Source organism: Malania oleifera, chromosome 10 (assembly GCF_029873635.1).
Source record: "Malania oleifera isolate guangnan ecotype guangnan chromosome 10, ASM2987363v1, whole genome shotgun sequence".
NCBI classification, from domain to species: Eukaryota; Viridiplantae; Streptophyta; class Magnoliopsida; order Santalales; family Ximeniaceae; genus Malania; species Malania oleifera.
In genome coordinates, this window is record NC_080426.1 from 74,133,406 (window position 1) to 74,156,874 (window position 23,469).

Here is a 23,469-nt window from a genome sequence, read left to right on the forward strand (position 1 = left end):
AGCATTAAATCCTTATCATCTGTGAGTGCATATTCATTTGGGCTATATTGTGGTACATATAAGCTTGTAATAGAAGCACTTGAATTGTATGTAAAATTTAATACTCATTGATTGTATTCCAGGCATGGCCTAAAGGGGTTTGATCTAGCCTAGAAGGATCAGGTTGGGGTCAACCCTGTGAATTTGACTTAGGGCCTTCTCCGCCTCGTAAGAAGAGTTTGTAAAGGTTGAGGTCAGTCCTGAGAATTTGACCTGATTGTAATTGGTGTCGGTCCACCCGTTAAGTGAGCAATTGTGGTAATCCTTTGGCTTGTGAGCTGAGACGGGGACATAGGCGGTAGTGGCTGAACCCCAATAACATATCTGGTATTAGTTTTATTTTCTAAAATTTACTTTATTCACCTATATGTTTATGTTTATTGCTTGAATATTTGATTGGATTTGCAATTACATAGAAAGTCCCTAGGTTTGTGTAACACTGGTTGTTGGATTAGTTGAACCTAGGAAAAAATTTTAAAATACCCATTTCACCCCACCCCCACCCCCCCCCCCCCCATTTGGGAATACACCAATTCCAATAATTGGTATCAGAGTCTTGTAGAATTAACTTAAACATTTTTGCTAAAGATTGGGATGACTCACATTGGTGTATCCCCATTCAGAGAGGGACGATCACCTTCCTGTCCTCCACTGTTTTGTTGTGTAAATTACACCCATTGGAAAATTAAAATGAGTATATTTATAAAATCTATGAATTGGAGGGTCTAATAGGTGATTGATAAGGGAATTTGTATGCCTGTTAATGAAAATGATACTAATATGCATGCAAATTCATATGCTATGGAATTATTATATTGTGTTTTAGATTCTCATATTTTTCATGAGTTTATAGCATGTAGAAGTGCTCAGGAGATCTGGGTTGAGCTGGAAAAGAGATATGGAGAGACCTAAGAAAAATAAACTACCACTCTAGAAGCTCCAAGCTCAAAGGATCAGGTAGTGGCATATCATGAGCATGTAGCATTTGTAGTCAGTGAGGTATATAATTCTCACTCTATCTCTTTTGATGACTCCTGTTGCGAATGTTTCTATATAACATGTACTGAATCTAATGATAAATCTATTGATGATGCATGTGATGATTATGGTAAAATAGTTTGTGATATTACTTATGATGAATCATCTACTGTTTTTATTGATACTGCATGCATAGATTTATATGATAGTTACTGTAATAAATCTTATGATGAATCATGCAATGAGCTAAATGATAAAAGCATGCCTTCTTGTAAACTAATCGAAAATGCTTTGAGTAAAATGCATAAGCTTCTAGTTAGGATGTCCAAATAGAAAATGATTTTGAAAAAAAAAAAAAAAAAAAGGTTGGTTAAACAATTAGAGGAATTAAAAGATTATCATGCCACCTTAGAGAAGAAAAAGTTAAAGAAAATATTATAAATAATCTACTAGGTTTTTTGGAGGGAGAAATGGGAGATGATAAACCCTTAGGAATAAAAAATAAAAATCACTTTAAAAAGGGTTCAGGCTTGATTCATAATGCCCTTAGTTATTCACCTGTCTCATCAAATGAAAATAGGAGGTGTAAGCAAAATTTTTCACATGCATATAATACTTACTTATATTACAAAAAGAAAGGGCACATCAAATCTTCTTGTAAATGTAGAAGTGTTAGAGGCTTAAATAAAAAAATGATGCGGGTAATCCTAAAGGCAAACCTCTCAGAACGAGAAGATAAATGGATTCAGATTTAAATTACATATTCATTTATTCCATCCTTAAATCTTAAGGTTAGGGGGTATGATGTTTGAAAGGCCTGGGAAGTGGTTTGTGCCTAAAGCTAAAATTCTAGAACCTTAAAATACTGAGATGAAAAACATAAATCATATCTTGAATAAATTCTCAAAGTATGTCGAAGTAAAATCCACTTCCAAATGGACAAGGCATGTTTGCCTAGTAATTAATTCAAAAAGCTTATCCCATGCCTAAATGTAGATATCCTAAGTTAAGCATATTTTTGTCTATTGCACAAGTTTGGTCTTAGGGAATTCATCTTGTCATATATCATTCTTCCCTAATTACATTCCTTGAACATAAAGACCTCAATCAAAAATCAGTCATCACTTTAGGCTTAAGCACTAATGATCATTAGTCCCTATTCTAACTAGTGCTTATTTAAAATTCCATCCATCCATCGGCTTGTATCCTGACATAAATCATGATCATATCCAAAGGGTACTTGTCATCCTCCAAAGAGCATAGCCCTAAGAATTCATATCCTCCACATTGCTCTTTTTCAAAATAAGTTAGGACATATTCTTTAGAATACTTATCTCGTACAATGTCCTGCTACTACCAAAATACTCTTCCGAACTTACTAGAGATTAAAACGTTAAGAGTATTTATTCTAACTTGTGTCATAAGCTCTCAAACGTTAACATCAAATTATTTAGAACTTCATTTCATTAGATCAAGTTGAATGGGTAAAATAATTGTACTAGGTTTCAAATTCATATTTTAAAAGAAACCTGCACACGAGCACTTAAATCTGAAAGCCATTTGAACCCGTGCCTCTCACGTATTAAAGTTCATCAAAAATGAGGCAAAAGCTGGCTTATGACCCCAAGAAATATTGTTTATGACTTTTTGGTCCTCTTAGCCCAAGCTTCCAAAGCCAAGTTCAAGTCATTGAAAATCTTAACAACACTTGGCTAAAAATTTGAAAAATTTGAAAAGGCATAAAATGATTAAGTGCATAACTCAGGGGGAGCGTATATTTTTTGTGGTCATATAAATTAAAATGCTCTCATTATCTTGTAACAATTATGTCTATATGCCTTCATAAGAACTACACTGAACTTAAATCCATCCACTGCTCTTTAGTGTTTACATTCTTTGATGGATAGATTATTGTTTATGAATTGATGATTGCTACCTGATTGCATGCGTAGTCTAGAATGCCTCTTGTATGGCGGATGTAGCTAATGTTAATTGCATGCTAGTAGTGAATATAGGTTCTTGCATGTTTAAAATTGAAAATTGTTGCTTGAATCTATTAGGTGTTGGAACATGAAATTTTGGGAAATGTTCAATTTACAGTCGGCATACTTCCAAAATTTCGTTAGGACTCTCCCAAATTAAAACCATGTGCCAAGATGATAAGGATAAAATGCATGCTAAAATGTTCTTGAAAGGATGTGTGAAAGTCAACTGAACATTTAATCATCATCCTTATATGAAACTGCATGCATAAGTACACACTTAGGGAAGCTGAGCTCCATCCCTAGAAAAAGAACGTAAAAGACTCATATGCATCAGTGTTATGCTTTTCGTATATTAAGGCTCTTCTGAAAAAATTGGAACATCATATCCAACTCTTAAACCTCTATGAATTGATATGGATTGTTCTAGGTTATGAGCATTTTTGCAATGCCTTAATATATATTCCTTTTTAATGCATACATGTTTATAAGAAGACTATACTAACTGCATGATTGAAATGAATTAATTAATATCCAATATGATTTTGTAAAAGATTTTAATTAACTGCTTGTACTACTTGGCAGAAACTTGGATATACACTGATTTCTGTATTATACAACTTAATTGATTTAATCAGTGGATATCTCAATTAATTCAGTATTACCCAATTATTCTAACGTATTTTACATATTTATATATACCAATATGTAAAGCATGCATAGCAGGTATAAAATGAATATAAGTTTGGAAATATAATAGAGATAGGGAGAGAGCGCAGACACCGAATTTTAACAAGGTTCGGCCAAACCCGGCCTATGTCCTCGCCTTGGGCAAAACCCCCAAGGTTTTCACTAATCTGCTTCTTTAACTGGGACAAAGCTTCCCATTACAAACCCGCTGCTTACAAGAGGCATAACTTCCTCCTACTCCACTGCTTACAAGAGGTACAACTTCCTCCTACTCTGTTGCTTACAAAAGGCACAACTTCCTCCTTCCCGATTCACAACTTGAACCATCACTACAATAGATTGATGAAATTCGTGAACACTCATATGCTTCTAAATAAGCTAATGAGTACAATAAAAATTCCTAACACATATTCATATGATAAAACTTGAAGCTCAGTATGTATGTAATGATAAGATCGTTATATGAATGATATGCTTCAAAAATTACCCTTTAATCAATATCTCCCAAAAAATGATTTCTTAAAAATAAGAACTTTGGAGATCTTAGAGTTTGATTTTAAATCCCTTTATGCAAGAATAGGAGATAAGATCTTTTTAAAAAATAGTCCTGAATATTATGCAGATCTAAGTTCTTGCTATCAAATAACTCGTACGATTAAATAATTGAATAAAAATATGACTTTGAATATTTCAAAGATTTAAACAATATTTTTTTAATACTTTTTGCACCAATAAGATAGATCTCTTTGAATAAACATACAACCGGGATTCAAACTTTAGAATGCTATTCCCAAAAGATATTTTAAATACATAACTATGGGAAAATAAGTTTCTTGCTCCCAAAAATATTTTTTAATAAACGAATAATGGAGAAGATGATTGATTAATAAAAAATTGAAAGCTCAATAAACTATTTTTCCAAACCTCAAGATCAAACCTAGATTTAGCTGAAGTTTCGCGTGTATTTGCTCAGATCTTGAATATGTGAATGCCCAAGTAAAAGTGTGTTCTTTGCAGTGCAGGGAATGATTCTTAGCAATAGTATTCAAAGCTTCTCAAGAGATGTGCAAGAATGCTCAAAGCTCCTCAATCATATGCAAAAAGTGAGGCACTAGGTTTTAGAGGTTGTTTATATAAGTAATCTCAGCCTTACGATAAGTCCTGACCATTGGATCAATTTGATTAAGTGAATAACCCAGGTGTTTTCTTGCTAAAGTTCAAATTTTTAAAGTTCCCGCAAGTTCAAACGACTGAGCATTCAGGTTCAGACGTCTGATGTTTCTTAAAGCACTGAAAAATATAGTTTGAACACATGGTCAGATGACTGAACTGTGGGTTCAATCTTTTGAAGTCCCAACTCAAACGACTGAACTGAAAATTCATGCGTTTGAAGGCGTTTTGCCTGTTATGTATTTCAGTAATTAAATCTTCAATTGACTGAACTAATTCTTCAGTCTTCTTAGGAAATTCTTTAGATGTCTGAAGTAAAACTTCAGTCATTTGAGGTTGTATCTTTAGACTTCTGAGGCTACTCCTCAATCATATGGGCAGGCCAACTTCAAAACTTTCAGTTTAGTTTTCAAAAACATTTGAACTCTTTTGCATTACTCTCTTATAAAACATTTTCTATGGTTCAAAATATGTTCTCTAAGTCCATGTTTAACCCTCGAAGTTTTTCATGAGATGCATGTGTAGGGTATATTTTGAGCTTCTAGCTATATTATACAAAATGTGCACATACATCAATTCTAAATACCCATTTTTGAGTCCGATCCCTGGTTTTGATAATCACAAATTGCAAGTTTCTTATGTGTGTGTCCAGTGTTTGAGCAGGTTTGATATGTTAGCGCACACATAAGGAAAAGGATGGTGGAAGTCAGAAGACCTTAACGCTTACATCAACTGGCGTTTTCCCCGAAAGACAGAAGAGCAAAAGAAGAAGATATTTTGTTTTAATTGTATATGTATTTTTGTTTCATTATTTAGTCTGTAATAATTTATGGTTTGTAATAACTGCATCACATGCGTAATAAGTATTTATGCTCAACATGACCATAGACTGACCATAGGGAGCCACAACACCTTAGGGATCACCCTTTGGTGGACTAACACCGGATTTTTAGGGATTAACTCTCAAAAAGACTTAGACTGACCTTAAGTCCCCCATGCATGCATAAATGAGTGCCCTATTAAAATTAAGTTAATAATCATATGAATAGGGATGACACTTTAAAGAGAAAAGGACCGAAAATGCCGAAATTGGCATGTTTGATCGACTGAACTCAGTTATACTGAGATCTTCGGTCGACCGAACCCCACAGGGTCAACAAGTTGACCGCTCGGTCGACCGAACAGAAATATATGGGCAACACCCTGGTCGATCGAACCCGCATGTAGGAAATGCCAACTGCCAAGTTGACCTAACATCGTAGTTCAAATTGACCAGGTCGACTGAGCAGTGCAGATTTGGAAAATCACCTTTGAACCCCTTAAGTACGGTTGACCATATGCGTAGTTCAAAATTCCCCCAATCGATCGAACCTAGCCACTCGGTCGACCGAACCTTAAGTTTGGTTGACTGGTGCTCTCGGGTTGCCTAGAATTACTAAGGTTAAAACACGGCTAAAATTTATTAACCTTAATTAATTTTTTTATAAAATGACTAATATCTCCTGAGTGGTTATAATTTTGGGGAGTTCTATATATACCTCCTCATTTGCAAAAATTGGTCAAAGATTAGAAAAAGTCATTAGGAAAATCCTCTCAAATATTTTATACTCCTTTTGCTATATACTCAATATTTCAAACATATTTTTATACACTCTCTTACATATTTACTAGAAAATATCATTTTGAAAAAGAGAGTTTGTTTTTCTAAGTTCTCCTAACTTGCAAATCAATTGCAGGTGCAGGAAGATTTGTTTGTGGTATTGTGCATCATTTCAAATTATTTTTTGGGCATTACTCTCACACATTCATATATATATATATATATATATATGTATATATTTGAAAAAAGTATTTTTGAGAGTTTTGCTTGATTTTTTATTCCCCCAATATTTTGTATATAAATATTTGATTGGGAATAACTTGTTTTTAGCTTCCTAGTCTTTACATTCACATTGCAAGACTTGAGAGCTTGCATATTTTATTTGATAAATCTTTTGCAAGCTTAAACCCTAAGTAAATTTTGTGATTATATTTGATAGAATACTTGTGTGATACTTGATTAGGGTTTTTGAGGTAACCTTAAATATTCACTCGTTGAATATATTATCTTGAATTAAATTTTCAAGATCTCACTTGAGCATAAATCCTATCATATGTGAGTGCATAAATTGATTGAGCATAGTGGAACATATCTGCTTAGTGTAAGAAGCATTTCCGTGTACGTAAATTTTCACATTTTTTGTATTCCAGACATGCACCTGAAGAGTGAGACTAGACCTATTGAATAGTCCTGGATTGGCTTAAACCCGGTTAGGAAAGCTAGGTGCACCATCTTGGTAAGGTGTAGGTTGAGGTTAGCCCCTCTAATTGATCTGGTTGTAACCGGTGCTGCTTCACCTACTAAGTGAGCATTAGTAGAATCCTCGGGCTTGCGAGCTAGAGGTTGGGACGTAGGCACAGTTAGCCAAACCCCAATAACATATAATGTGTCTGTTTATATTTCAGCAATTTATATTCCTGCACGTGTATGTTATAGTTTGAATGATGCACATAATTTAAATTTCCACATATTATATTTATCCACGTATTTGGGATTGCCTAGAAATACCCTAGTGTTAGAATTGGTGTATTCCCAAGAGGGAGGGTGAATTGGAATTTAAAACTTTCTTTCTCCTAGGTTAACCTATCCTACAACAGTATATACACAACCTAGGGTCAGTCTATTCAAATTCCAAATGCGTAGATAAATATAATATGGAAATTAAGTTATTCGCATCATTCACCCATAACATACATGTGCGGTAAATGTAAAGTGCGAAAATGTAAGCAAACACACGATATGTTATCGGGGTTCGGCCAACTGTGCCTACGTCCCCGCCTCAAGCTCGCAAGCTTGAGGATTCCACTAGTAGCTCACTTAAGGGTGGAGCGACACCGTTTACAACCAGGTCAAATTAACACAGGGCTGACCTCAACCTTAACCAGGTCAATTAGCAGGGCTGACCTCAACCTACACGCCTTAATAGGACGACGCACCTAACTTTCCTAACCGGGTCTAAGCCAATTCGGGACTATTCCAGGGCTAGTCTCCCTCTTCAGGCCCGTGCCTGGAAATACAACAAATGTGTATTACAATGAAATGGTACAGTGATTGTGCTTTCAAGTAAAGCAGATATGTACCCAAATTCGCGCAAAAATATACACCACAAATATGAAATAATTTGTAAGCTCAGTGTGGTCTAAGATGTCAACTCTCAAATAGATTTGCTATCAGTGTAATGCGTACGTGAGAGTGCAAACCTAAATGATCTTTGTATCATAGGATATTCAATCTAAGTGCTCAAACAAAGATATCATCCAGACTTCATATATTTCAATCAACAAGTTTTCTCAATACACATATGTATATGAAGCTCTAGCAACGTATAAGTTTGGTTTGCAAAAGGATATTCAATCTTTGTATTCAGCAAGAGATATATGAGTTAACGAGTATTGCAACAAATATTTTATCACACTAGCAAATATCTCATCAAATATTTTCAAGATTAATAACACAGTAGATATTGCAACCAAAATACAAATACCAACTTCTTAAGAAATTGCAATGACTATGCAATACTCAGAAGTTTTATATAAGTCTTCTTAGGAGAGACTTACTAACAAAGTCCCCTAAGAATACTTAAGGTTTAGCTCTCAAAATAAATCCGACAATCCAAAGATGGGAGAGCAAACCAATTAAGACAAGCACTCAAAACCAACTTACAAATGATGTAGACAATATGAGAAGGTAAGATTGAGTGTGTGGAGCTTGGAAATGAGTATTATAGGGTTTTGGATTTTCAAAGAATTTTCCCTAATCAAAGTGGCTAATCCCTCTCTAATTTTCTCAAATGAACTTGTATATATAGGCAAGGGAGAAAATATGACCGTTGGGGACCTATTGGGTATTATTAGAAAAGTTTAATGACGTTTAAGGCATTTTAACCCTATTTAGAAAAATATTAACCACGGTAAAAATGGGAACAACCCGAGAGGTTCGGTCGACCAAAAGTGGTTCGGTCGACCAGGACTCAAGTGGCTCGGTCGACTAGGGGAATTTTGAACTTAGTGGTCGGTCGACCGGGCAAGGGCGATTTTCCAAAACTCCGAGGTTCGGTCGACCGGGGCCTTTTTGAACTGTATGGCTCGGTCGACCAGACCATTGGGAATCCTCCCAAGACCTCTCGGTCGACCAGGTAGTTGGAGTAAAAATCTGGTCGGTCGACCGGGAGGTCAAACTGTTGACTCCCAGGTGGTTCGGTCGACCGAGGTCAAATGACCTATAAGGGCTCGGTCGATTGAGCCAAATTGAACTGAATTGGCCGGTCGACCGAAAGTGCACCAAGTGTGCATTTCGGTCCCTTCTTGCATCATTCAAACCCTATTCAAGTGCCTATTACATACAAGTGCAAAAGTGACTGTCCTAAGGTCACTTGGGTCCAATTTGGAAACACCGAAAAAGTCCGGTGTCATGGTTCACCCTAAGGTCTTTCTACGGTTCGGTTTGAGCTTGCAAATTAAATCATGCATGTGATGTGTGTGAGCTTATTACAAACCGAAAACCCTAATTACTATTACAAACAACTTCATTGAAAATTATTACAATTAAGAGTTATGAAATTGTCGTCTTCAAGCCTTTCTTGCTTTGTGCACATCTTGATCTTATCATTCTTGATTCCTGCACATAACTCAAATGCTTATTAGATACAATGAGTATTTATCATAATCAAAACCGGGCGTGACCAATAAGGTCAACACCTAGGTTGTGAAATACTACTAATATCTGGTTTAACCTAGGAATAAGTTTTAAAATTCCAATTCATTCCCCTCTTACAAATACACCAATTCCAACACCATTCCCATGATGATCTTGAACTTGACGCTTGCATCTTCATTCTTCCACTCTTTTAGTTCCATAGATTGTGCCAGGTTTTATATATATATATATATATATATATATATATATATATGCTTTAATCCTTGTGGCTTCCATGACTTTATCACCTTTCGTGCTTGCTAAGTAATGTTCTTGCTTACATTCTCATTGCACAGATCAAATACCAAGTGATTTATCATTATCAAAACAAGATTGGACTCATAGAGTCAACAATCTCCCCGTTTTTTATGATGACAAATACACGAGAAAAAATAGAAAATTGGTTATGTCTAACAAGGCTCCTCCTCAAATAATGCACAATATAAAATTTAGCACAATGTAAAATAGGCAATAGTTTTGCACGTATAACTCATGTACTTATGTACTTTTCTCCCCTAACTTTTGCAAGCTATTTTTGCTAACTATTTTTGCTATAACCTTATATTCTTCTCCCCCTTTTGACATCAACAAAAAAGGTATATAACAAAAATGTTATGACATAATTATATCTCATCTTTTTAAAAATATGCAACCTTTAGATTTCAAAATTGTATTGGGAAATATGTCTCCCTATGTTATTCAATTTACTTCTCCTCCTTGCTAATGCAAACCTGTGTTGTTGAATTAAATTTCAATGTGAACATACACAGTGTGTCAATTTACATAGACATGGATAAGTAAAGTAGTCATTTAAAGTTCAAAGGTTTATGTGAGGATCAACATGTTTCATTTAACATGCAATCATCTTGCTATGAGTTTAATATCAAATGTGAACAAATGAGCCAAATTTGAAATTTCTAACCAATTGTGAATATTATTTGATGTTGCTCCCCCTGAATTATGTAATCTAATATAATTCTAGGCAACTATATTTATTTTAGCTCAGAAAAACTCTCCCCCTTTTTATTTATTTAAGCTCATACACATTGTAGACTATGCAATTTTTTAAAAAAAATTATCTCTTCCCTTTTTGATCTCAAAAAAATTTCTCTCTCCCTTTAGTTCTCATAAAAAATTTACTCTAGTATGTATCTCCCACCTTTTGGATCTTCAAAAAAAATTGTGCTCAATATTTTTACTTTAAGTACATTCCGAAAAGAATTATAACCAAAAAGACGAACCGTACAGATCCAAATTATATCAATGCATTTTAAAATAAGATCATATGGTTAAATCATGAAACTTGAGGTAAAGCAATATATTTTTCATTTAGAGTATTCAATAAAATCATCATAATTGAGTACATGCCACAAAAATTTCAATGCACATGTAAGTATAACAATAATGGTGAGCATAATAAGATAGGAAATGATTTTTAGATGCTCCCCCTATGAGTTTGAAGACTTGCATAGAATAAATGAAATGTTAATACTTAACAAATATTAATTTCACTAATATTTCCAAGCCGTATAAACAATCTTTTTAGAATAACTTAGACCAACTATAGCGATACCATGATGCACATGAGTTCTTTATGCTCTTTCTCTAGGAATGGAGCTTAGCTCTCCTAAATATTAGCATGCAACAAGTTTAGTTCAGTATAGTTTTAAAAAAAAATTCATGTGGTTAACAAGTTGCATCAAATATGCACAAAAGAATGTACACATACAATTCATGATTTGATACCAGATGTACATACAAAATATAATATCAAATGTGATTATGCTTATTTTTCAGAGCCATAGTATTTTCAAGTTAATTTGCTCCCCTTCAGTTATGCACTTATCATATTCTTATGTCTTTTTCTTTTAATCATTCTTCACCAGTTTAATCGAGTGTTCTAAGATTTTCAATGATTTATACTTGGTTTTACTAGCTTTATCTTAGAGGACCAAAGAGTCATAAACAATTCTACTTCAGGGTCATAAGCCCATATTGCTACTTTTCTTATGAATCTCAATGCATAGGGTTCCTAGTCATTTGCATTTTCATATATATTAAAAACTATTGCAAATAGCATAGCCATTTAACATATTCAAAATCTTATAATAGATTTGACTTGAAGTTTGAAAGTGTAACGCCCCATCCTAGGTCTGCCAGGGAGCTTTGCATCTCTCCTCCTCCACCTGGACTAGACCACCAGGGAGCTGGGGGTCTTATCGGACTGATGACTGGCCTCACAGACCAACACGTGTCCTTTTTAGTGTGTTTTGTTCTCACTCACACACTTCGTGACAAAACTTCCCAAAAGGTCACCCATCCCAAGATTACTCCAAGTCAAGCACACTTAACCATGGAGTTCTTATGGGAAGGGCTCCTGAAAAGAAAATGCACCTTATTGATATGAGTAGTAACATCTAATTCTTTAAACCTTTCATCCATGGGTATCACATTCTCCTCCACTTATAGAACGCAACGTCCCCGTTGTGAACCTAGATTTCCAAACCCAGGAGATGTGAATCTCGTCACACTTTTGGCTGGGTGTTGGCTCTGATACCATTCTGTAACGCCCTATCCTGGGTCTGCCAGGGAGCTCTGCATCTCTCCTCCTCCACCTAGACGAGACCACCAGGGAGCTGAGGGTCTTATCAGACTGATGACTGACCCCACAGACCAATACATGTCCTTTTTAGTGTATTTTATCCTCACTCACACACTCCCTGAGAAAACTTCCTAGAAGGTCCCATCCTAAGATTACTCCAAGTCAAGCACGCTTAACCATGGAGTTCTTATGGGAAGGGCTCCTGAAAAGAAAGTTGCACCTTGTTGATATGGGTAGTAACATCTAATTCTTTAAACCTTTCATCCATGGGTATCACAGCAAGCTTGTGAAGTGAGGTTTGACAATTACTCTTAACAATTAAATTATCATTAAGTTCAAAAAAATATTCATTATGAGCGAACAATATTCAAAATATTTAATGGAAGCGAATATATCCAACTACTTAGACAAAGAGCAATTTGGGAGAATATTAATTTTTTAATACTGCTCTTTAGTTATTTCTGATTATCCAATTATTGGACAGTACCTTATAAGTATGTCTTCAATTTTAATCAAGGGTACGAGCCAAGAATAGATGATTCTTTACCATATGTGATCATGGTATGGTAAAGATTTTTTGTGGAGGAAATGACTTAATCACAAATCAAAATTATGGAATTTTACATTTTCAGCACAAAGTGAATATATATCAAAATGTCTTGATAGACCATTTGGATCCCTTAGAGAATTCCACTGATTTGATTATAACGAGATATCTTTTAATGAGCACTTTCTAGATATAAAATTTATGATTTATTAGTACTTGTGGCTAAAGTGATGACTGATTTAACCATTTGAGGCTCCAAGAATGAGTTTAGGATTAGATGATGTTTAATATATGATTTATTTCCTAAGGCTTAGACTTATGCATTGGACATGATTTGCTTAACTTAATATTTTAATATTTAAGCATTGGTTAAGCAATAAGAATTATCTACCAAGCATAGTTACCTTGTCCATTTGGATGTGTATTTCATAGAGCATGCTTTTGAGATTTTCTTGAAGATGTGATTTATGTTTTTCATTTTATAGAGCAAGGTTTTTCATATTTTAGACAGTTAATCTTTCAACCTACACTTTGAATACATCAAGGTTTGCATGCTATCCAATATTTTAACATTTTACCCAATCATTATGATATAAAAGCATTAGGTATTTAGATTGGATATATTTCTTAAAGGAATCATATTAACTTTACTTTCTTGTAGGATTCTTAGTATAATAATAGTGTAGTAAATACATACACTAAGATTTTACATTTTAAGCATATACTATTCCCCAAGCCTATTAGTCATCACAACCCCTTTTTGTTTATGTGGCTACCTCCACTTAATTCTCAGTCCTAAAGTCTAAAGAGGAGTTTTGGGGTTTGTTTTAGGTACCCATTTTTCTTTGACTCGCCAAACCCGTTTGGGCTTCACACTTTTCCTTTTAAATGGACAATCAAATTTAATGTGTCCTTTATTTTTACATAATATGCAGGTGGTGTGAGCATACAGACCGGAGGAGGTACTATCATAAAATTTTGACGCTTTAACAAAATACCCCATGTATAGGTTCTTTCTTCTCCTATTTTCAATTCCATTGTAATCTATACCTTCTTTGTCTAAGGTCATCTTTTGAGAACCTAAGAGCTTGTCAAAATTTTCTTTTCCCTTAGTAAATGTGTGGATGATCTTAGCTTGATCCTCTATCTTTCTTTCTAGGTCTTGAATTTTTAAACTCTTTAAGCCTTTGCAAACAGCTTGTAATTTTACAAATTCATCGGTCATTTTGTTCGCTTTACATTCAAGTTCAGAAATTTGAAGATTTTTTACATTATCACACGAAATCTTGGATCTTAACTCTTTCAGCTCTTTTGCCATCATATCATTCTTGTTTTCTAATTTCATGATTTTCAAATCCTTTTCTTTTTCAACATTAATTTTTGTTTGTAAATCTTTCAGTGATGCCTCATTTTTGGTTACTAGTCTCTCAATTTCTAATTCCTTTTCAACCTTTCTTTTTCCCAAGAAGTATGAGACTCTCTAAAATCTTCTAATTGTTTTGCTAAGTCTTTATTTTCATTTTCCAACATTATTTTCTTTTTAGACATCTTTGTTAAAATTTTATAAGCCTTAGCAAATCCCTTTTTTAGTTCCTCATAAGATGGCATGTTATCATTATCAGATTCATCAGAATTATCAAAATATATATCACAAGATGTATCACAATCATTGCATGAATCATTTTGAGAATCATTACGAGAAGTAAAATGAGTAGACTGTACCTCTTCATCAACTAATGCAATAAGGCCACAATTTTCCATTACCTGATTATTTGAGCATGAATTTTCCCAAGTGGTGGACTTCTTTCCTTTGGCCTCTCCAAATCTCCTATCGAGTTCTTCCCATATAGCCTTAGCACTTTGACATGATTTAATTTCATGAAAGACATTAGTATCTAAGGCAAGAAATAGAATATTCATGGCACTGAAATTTACATGCATCAATTCCATGTCATTTTTATTAAACTCATTTTCTAACTTTGGAATTTCAACATTATTGACAATTTTCATGGGCACAAAATTCCCTTGAGCAATTACCCTCCAAGTCCTCCAATTCATTGATTTGATAAAAATAGTCATTCTTAGTTTCCAATCGGTGAAATTTTCACCATAAAATATTGGAAGGCTTGTAGAGAATTTTCCCTCACAAAACAAGGATACACCAAAATAAGCCATTGTGATCTTTTTACAAAAAAAAAAAAAAAAAAAAACGTTTAAGTCTATGTAACGAGGTTCTGGTACGAATTGTTAATTTAGGTGTTATCCCAAGAGGGGGGTTAATTGGGTATTTAAAAATATTTTGGTACTTCATTCCTTAATTGAAAAGCCAAACATACAAGCACAAACTTGGATTTACACCAATTTCAGTATTATACAACTTAATTGACTTAATCAGTGGATATCTCAATTAAATCAGTATTAATCAACTATTCTCACGTATTTTACATATTCATATATACCAATATTTAAAGCATGCACAACAGGTATAATATGAATATAAGTGTGAAAATATGAAAGAGATAGAAAGAGAGTGCAGACACCGAATTTTAATGAGGTTCGGCAAAACCCAGCCTGCATCCTTACCTTGGGCAAAACCACAAAGGATTGCACTAATCCGCTCCTTTAACTGGGACAGAGCTTCTCGTTACAAACCCGCTGCTTATAAGAGGCACAACTTCCTTCTACTCCGCTGCTTACAAGAGGCATAACTTCCTCCTACTTCGCTTCTTACAAGAGGCACAACTTCCCCCTTCCCTGTTCACAACCCAAACCGTCAATACAATAGATTGATGAAATTACTGAACATTCAGATGCTTCTGAACAAGCGAATGTGTACAATAAAAATTCCTAACACATATTCATATGATAAAACTTGAAGCTCAGTATGTATGTAATGATAAGATCGTTATATGAATGATATGCTTCAAAAAATTACCCTTTAACCAATATCTCCTAAAAAATAATTTCTTAAAAATAAAAACTTCGGAGATCTTACAATTTGATTTTAAATCGCTTTATGCAAGAATACTAGATAAGATTTTTTAAAAAAATAGTCTTGAATATTATGTAGATTTAAGTTCTTGCTATCAAATAATTTGTACGATTAAATCTTTGAATAAAAATATGGCTTTAAATATTTCAAAGATTTAAACAATATTTTTTTAATACTTTTTGCACCAATAAGATAGATCTCTTTGAATAAAAATATATCCAGGATTCAAACTTTAGAATGCCATTCCCAAAAGATATTTCAAATACATAACTATGGAAAAATAAGTTTCTTGCTCCCAAAAATATTTTTCAATAAACAAATAATGGAGAAGATAATCAATAAATAAAAAATTGAAAGCTCAATAAACTATTTTTCCAAACCTCAAGATCAAAACTAGATTTAGCAGAAGTTGCGCGTGTATTTGCTCAGATCTTGAATGTGAATGCCCAAGTAAAAGTGTGTTCTTTGCAATGTAGGGAATGATTCTTAGCAATAGTATTCAAAGCTTCTTAAGAGATGTGCAAGAATGCTCAAAGCTCCTCAATCATATGCAAAAAGTGAGGCACTAGGTTTTAGAGGTTGTTTATATAAGTAATCTCGGCCCTAAGATAAGTCCTAACCGTTGGATCAATTTGATTAAGTGAATAACCCAGGTGTTTTCTCGCTAAAGTTCAAAATTTTAAAGTTCCCGCAAGTTCAAATGACTGAGCATTCGGGTTCAGATGTCTGATGTTCCTTAAAGCACTAAAAAATATAGTCTGAACACATGGTCAGACAACTGAACTGTGGGTTCAATCTTCTAAAGTCCCAACTCAAACGACTGAACTGAAAATTCAGACATGTGAATTTGAGGTTGTATCTTTAAACTTTTGAGGCTACTCCTCAATCATCTGGGTAGACCAACTTTAGAACTTTTAGTTTAGTTTTCAAAAACACTTGAACTCTTTTGCTTTAATCTCCTATAAAAAAAATTTTGTGGGGGCTCAAAATAAGTTCCCTAAGTCCATGTTTAACCTTAGAAGTTTTTCATGAGATGCATGTGTAGAGTATATTTTGAGCTTCTAGCTATATCATATAAAATATGCCCATACATCAATTCTAAATACCCATTCCCCTGACAATCTTGAACTTGACACTTGCATGTTCATTCTTATACTCTTTTAGTTTCATAGATTATGCCAGGTTATATATATATATATATATGCTTTAATCCTCGTTGCTACCATGACTTCATCACCTTTCGTGCATGCTAAGTAATGTTCTTGCTCACATTCTTAATGCACAGATCAAATACCAAGTGATTTGTCATTTTCAAAACAGGATTGGATTCATAGAGTCAACACAACCAACTTACAAGGGCCTTAAAGCATCAAAAGGAAAAGAAAATTAGGCTCGACCATGTAGTGCGACCAGCTAACACAAGGGATGACCAAGTCACCAACTATAGACTCCAAGGATCAAACTGAAGACAAATTGCTGCAAGGTTTGACCAAGAGTCCGACCAAGTGACCCTCCAGAGTGACCAAGTCGAGTGACCTAAAGAATACTGTGCTCGAGATGCTAAGAGTCTTGACCAAGTGCTTGACCAGGGTGACTCTAAAGGGCGACCATGTCAAGTTCCTGAGATTTCCTAAAGCTTGAGATTTTCCAAGTCTCGACCATTAACTCGACCATCAAGACACTTTGGCGTGACATAGTCGACAACACTGAAGATTCGAATTCCTGATTTCCCACGAGTCTCGAACAGAGCGCAATTAAGGGAAGCATGGGAGTGACTTGGTCGACAGCAACGATGTTCTGTGTAAGATTTTCTACCTACTTTCCTATTTCGAATTTCAAACTTTATAAACCCTAATAGGTATAAATAATAGCTACAACATGTTCTCTGGGTTCCTCTTTGGCCTCTTTTGGGTTAGTGTGAGACCTAAAACGTCATTGAGAACCAACCTTAGAGTAGATTTAATTGCTTTCCTTTACATTCCAGTCATGGTTTTCTTTTGTATTTTTGATCGTTAGTGAAAGACGATTTGTTTGCAATAAGAAGCCATTTTTACATGCTTTCCTCATAGATTAGCTAATCATTCGATTGTAATCTCCGATGTTAGTGACAGACACTCCGTTGCAAAAGGATTGATCTTTTTACATGCTTTCCATTTACTACTTTCATTTACTGCTTTCTTTACATGCTTTGATTTATTGCTTTGATTATGATGAAGTTTTAGAGACAGGATATCACTACTATTGATTCAATCATGTGTATGTAAAGGGCTACAGTTTCCTATAGAGGTTCTCGTGAACATTGTGATAGGGTATACTTTGGTTCCCGACCGTGCTCCCAACGGTTGGTGCACTCTTGCTATCCTATGCCCTCGACTGGCTCCGTAAATTGTTTAGCTTGATACGAATAACTGACCAAACTTAGTTTACGCACATGACATCTTAAATTTGATTTATGATTGAGCACTGCTTTGTAGGAGTAGAGTTAACATAGATTTTACATGCTTTCAAGTAATTGATAGAAAAACACTTTTCAAAACTCCTTCTTTTTACTTTTATTTTACACAAAGCTTTAATAAACTAATCTAGAAGTGGTTGATAACTACATCTGAATCCCCGAGGATCGACACCCAACTTTCCCCACTTTGTACAGAACTTGGGATTAGTCAGGTTCTATAAATATTATTTTTGGTAGTTAAGGACCCAGCCTTGGCGAGCCTACCAAATTTTGGTGCTGTTGCCGGGGACTTGATTACAGTTATTAGCTAATTTTTATTTTGGCGTATTATTGCTTTGTTTTTTCTTTCTTTGCTCTCCTTTTCTTATATATATATATATATATATATATATATATATATATATATTTTTTTTTGTTACATATATTGAAGTCTTGATTATGTGTGCTTAATTTGAGTATGCTGGGTTTGCGTTCTCTGGATCCCAAGTTAGTGCCTATAGACCCTGAGATTGAGAGATCTCGTAGGTCCTATAGGAAACCCACTTTCAATCAAGAGTTTATAGTGTCGTTTGAACGTAAAGTAATGGCTGAACATCCACCGATTCCTGTGGTTCAATACTGAAACCCCAAGCTCCTTGCCAACCTGTGGTGGCAGAGCAACCACTTAGGCCTCTTAGGGACTACTTTGTACCCAACACATACACTTTTCCGTCTTGCATCTGATACTCGGATGTTGAGGCGGCTTAGTTTGAGATCAAGACTTCCATCATCTCGATGCTTCCTAATTTTTATGGGAATTCAAATGAAAATACTTATAAGCATCTAGATGAATTTTTTGAAATTTGCACCACCATCTAAATCCATAATTTTGGTGATGATGCCCTCCGCTTACAGCTTTTCCCGTTCTCTCTAAAAGATAAGCCCAAATATTGGCTAACCTCTTTAGAGCCAAACTCAGTGACCAACTGGGCCACCATGCAACATGAGTTTTAAAAGAAGTATCTCCTTATTGGGAAGACTAACTAGCTTAGGAGAGCCATCACTAGTTTCTCACAGATAGATGGTGAGAAATTTTTCGAAACTTGGGAGTGTTTTAGGGACCTTCTTCATACATGCCAACATCATCAAGTCCTTAGGTGGCAATTAGTTCAGACTTTTTATGAGATTTTAGCTGAGTATGATTGGTGTATTGTTGGCGCATCATCTAGAGCTACTTTCCTCACAAAGCATGAGAATGACCCTCGCCGAGAATTCCTAGCATAATAATGTTGCTGCTCGTAGACCTTCCCACCCTTTTACTTCATACCCTAAGGAAGCTTATGAGTTAGCCACCAACCATGACTTTACGCCCACTCTACACACGATCATTAAGAAACTTGATCAGGTAATGTCCTCAAGACAACCACCTCAATTGGTGGCATATGCATAGTTGTGCACCATATGCTCCAACCCTTTTCATACTTGTTATAATTGCCCCCATGCGCCCCCCACACCTGAATTTGTGCATGAGGAAGTTAAATCCACCCACAATTAGTATAATATGCCAACCAATAATCCATATTCAAATAAGTACAATCTTAGGTGGAGTCAACATTCTTACTTCCCTTGGAGACCACAAGCTATGGATTTTCCAACCCAAAGACCTCAACAACCGCCCAATGCTCCACCTCCTCGATTATGTCAAAATTCTAATCCTCAAACTCCTGCCATGTCTATCCCTTGCCAATCAGCTTATCAACCACCTCCTCCTCTGTAGTCTTAACATGATTATTCTTTCTAGGAGATAGTGTTGAAAGCCCTTAAGGGTATCGAGGCTGATCGTTAGATTAATCAGAAATTGCTCCATTCCCACTCGCAGTCCATAGCAAAGCTTGAGGCCACTATGGGCCAACTAGCTACATCCTTAAGTAGGTGGAAGAAGGATAAGTTGTCGAGTTAATCCCTCGTCAACCCAAAAGGACAACAAGGGGTAGAGAGTGATCCGGTTTCTAGCCATTCAACATATCATGAGCAAACCTAAGCTGCAACCACCCTTGGAAGTGGTAGGGAGGTTGCAATAAGGTCGAGAAGAAATTCGATGTAGGTATAGGTAAGGAGAAGATGGGGATTGAGCCCAGTGTTGAACCATGCAACCCTTTTTTTCCAATCCAGTGAGCAATCCCGTGATGCCCACTTCCTCCAATGATGTAGCACTACCTCATTATATCTTTATAGTGCCATATCAGGAAACTCTTCACTAAAACCCCAAGACTAAGAAAAAAATCTAATGTCGATTCCATGACAGACACATTTAACTAAGTTGGTGTCAACCGTCCTCTCGCAAACACAATCAAGCTTCAGCTTAATAGCCCTTCCATCTCAGACCTAGAGCCCGTATGAGAACATTTCTACTTTTTGTGACTCAGCCTCTAGTCTAGAGAGAAGGCCTTGGACATGTGTGAAGTGGGCTAGTGAGATATTAGCGGAGAAGGTTCTTATTATCAACCCCGGTTGAATTCGGAATGAGCATTCAGTGCATCTGGCTGAAGATGGTAAACTTAGCACTTATGGGAGGCAACTCGCATAGTTTAAGTCCATAAGTTGTGTAGCATAGTATAGATAGATCTAGGACTAGCTGTTGGGTTTCTTTGCTTTGCGCTTTGCATATATACTATGTTTAGGCACATTTTTTTTGCTTTTATTTTCTTTTTACTTTCTTTGTAATTTCATCTCAAGCATTTCACCATGCTTTTCGAAGGGTTGTACTTGTGTTATGAAGTTCTTTATGAATTGTACTGCCTTTGTGACTTAATTAAATTACATGGTGCTTTTGATCTACATGTCTTTTTTGTTTTAGTGTAATATTGCATGCATGGAATGTTGACTTTGGTGTGATCCCAAGAAGGGGGGTGGGGTGGGAGGGGATTGGAATTTTAAAAATTTCTTCCTAGGTTATGTTCAAATCCACAAGCAGTATACCGCAACCTAGGGTCTTTCTAAACTTATGCCAATTATCCAACAATATAAAACTAAGTAGATAAATAAAACAATTATTGTAGACTTAGTATTTTACAATCATTCAAAGCATGTATGTAAAATAGTCAAGACAATATAAAATACCATGTAAGAACAAAAGTTAAAGTGCGAAGATAAGGGAACACACGATATGATATCAGGGTTTGGCCAATACTGCCTATATCCTCGCCTCAAGCTCATAAGTAAGAGGATTCCACTAAAACTCACTTCTGGGTGGAGCGACACTGAACACAACACTAGGTCAAATTACCAGGGTTGACCTAAACCTTTACAACCTCTCCTTAAAGGGGTGGAGAAGAATCACCTCAGGCCACGCCTGAATTACAATCGATCCTTACGGGCTAGATCAACACCCCCTTAGGTTATGCCTGAAATACAACAATGAATATAGAATTTGCGTACAATTCAAATGCTTCTCAAATAAGCAAATATGTACAGATATGCACAAAAAATAACCAATGCACACACAGATAATAGAATTTATGCTCAGGTGAGATTGATCAAGTGATATATCAACTCATAACAATTTGTGTATATCAATGTATATGTGAGTAAGACCTTTGATTCAAGATATTATAATTAACAAATAATCAAAGGAACTTGGGAATCCTAATCAAGTATTCTCAACAAACATTTTTCAATATAATGCTCAGTAGAGATTAGGATTAAATCTTGCAAAGATATGATATATGTATATATATATATATATATATATATATATATATATATATATATATATATCAATAATAATATGCAAGCTTTAGATACTTGCGATGAGGATGCAAGATATCAAGCAAATATAGAGTTTTCCTAATCAGTATTTATGGAAAAAACTCTCCAAGCTAACCCTCAAAAATATTTTTCAAAAGATTATGCAAGATGAGAGTTGTATGCTTGGAGATGAATGGAAATATGCACAATAATCAAAAATTTAAACTCCCTTTCAAGTTGAAAACAAGGAGTATAAATAAATGATTCTATTTAAGAAACGTTTTTCAAATCAAAGTGTAAGGAGAATGAGCAAATATATTTTGAAAGATTAAAAGAATTTAATCAAAATGAGTTGTATAAACAAAAAGAATTTTAGAGAATTTTTTGGCTAATGATTTTCCTAATCCCTTACTAATTAAGATAAATGAGGTATTTAAATATTTTCATGAAAATATAACCGTTGGGGACACAAGGGAAATTTTAGAAAAAGTTTAATTGGGTTTAATTAATTTTAACCATGATTTACTTGTGGTAAAAATTTTCAACACAAGAGATTCGGTCGGCTGAAGCTTAAGTTCGGCCGCCCGAACACTCACAACAATCCTCAGGGATTTTTCTAGTTCGGTTGCCCATGGCCACTGGCTGTTCAGCTCAGCTAGGCAATTTTTCCAATGCTTTGTGCTTTTGGTTGCCTGGTGAGAGGTTCGGTTGGTGGAGTTTGAACTTTGGTCATCCGAGCCTAATTTGAACTAAGAGTTCGGTTAGCTAAGGGTGATTGAAAAAGCTACTTTCAAGGTTCGGTCAACCATGGATGATTAGTCCAAAAATAGTTCGGTCGCCTGAGACATAGTCAACAGTTTGACTTCCAGCCAGTCCGATAGACCCAGGCAATTTATATTTCCAAGGTTCGGTCACTCGAAACATCACAAATATGTCCTTTATATACTATTTGATCTCTTGTGCAATTTCAACCCTAGTGAGAAAGCATGTGGCATTCAAGTGTAAGGGTCATGGTTCTTATTGTTATTCTATGGCCTAGGCTTTTTAATTAACCCCAAAAAATCCAACGTTGGTCAACCGAAGGCTGACTGAAGTCTGCCTACGGTATATTGATTTCCCTATGGTCAAACTATAACCTTTGAGCATAAACCTATCATACATGATATGCAGTTATTACAGACCATAATTATTACAGACCTAACAAATTATGAAACACAAATGCATTTACAATTAAAACAACTTTCTTCTTCTTTTGCTCTTGACTCTTCATGGAACCAGCTAGGATTATGTTCTTTAAGTCCTTTCTGGCTTCTACTTCACTTACATGTGTGTGTTCTTAATGATTAACCTGTTCAAGTACTTAGGCACATACATTAGTAACATGCGGTTTGTCATTTTCAAAACTAGGAATGAGACTCAAAAAGTCAACAATCTACCCCTTTTTGATGATGACAAACACATCAAAGAAAAATGGGGTTTAGCCTAAAGAGGCT

General features: G+C 35.1%; 1 non-coding gene across 1 annotated transcript; it reads right to left on the reverse strand.

Moving 5' to 3' along the window:
- Positions 1 to 19,274: 19,274 nt before the first annotated feature.
- Positions 19,275 to 19,380, reverse strand: LOC131167211 (small nucleolar RNA R71). The gene has a single exon (XR_009140066.1). It is a non-coding gene; the product is annotated as a small nucleolar RNA R71 (small nucleolar RNA).
- Positions 19,381 to 23,469: the final 4,089 nt, after the last annotated feature.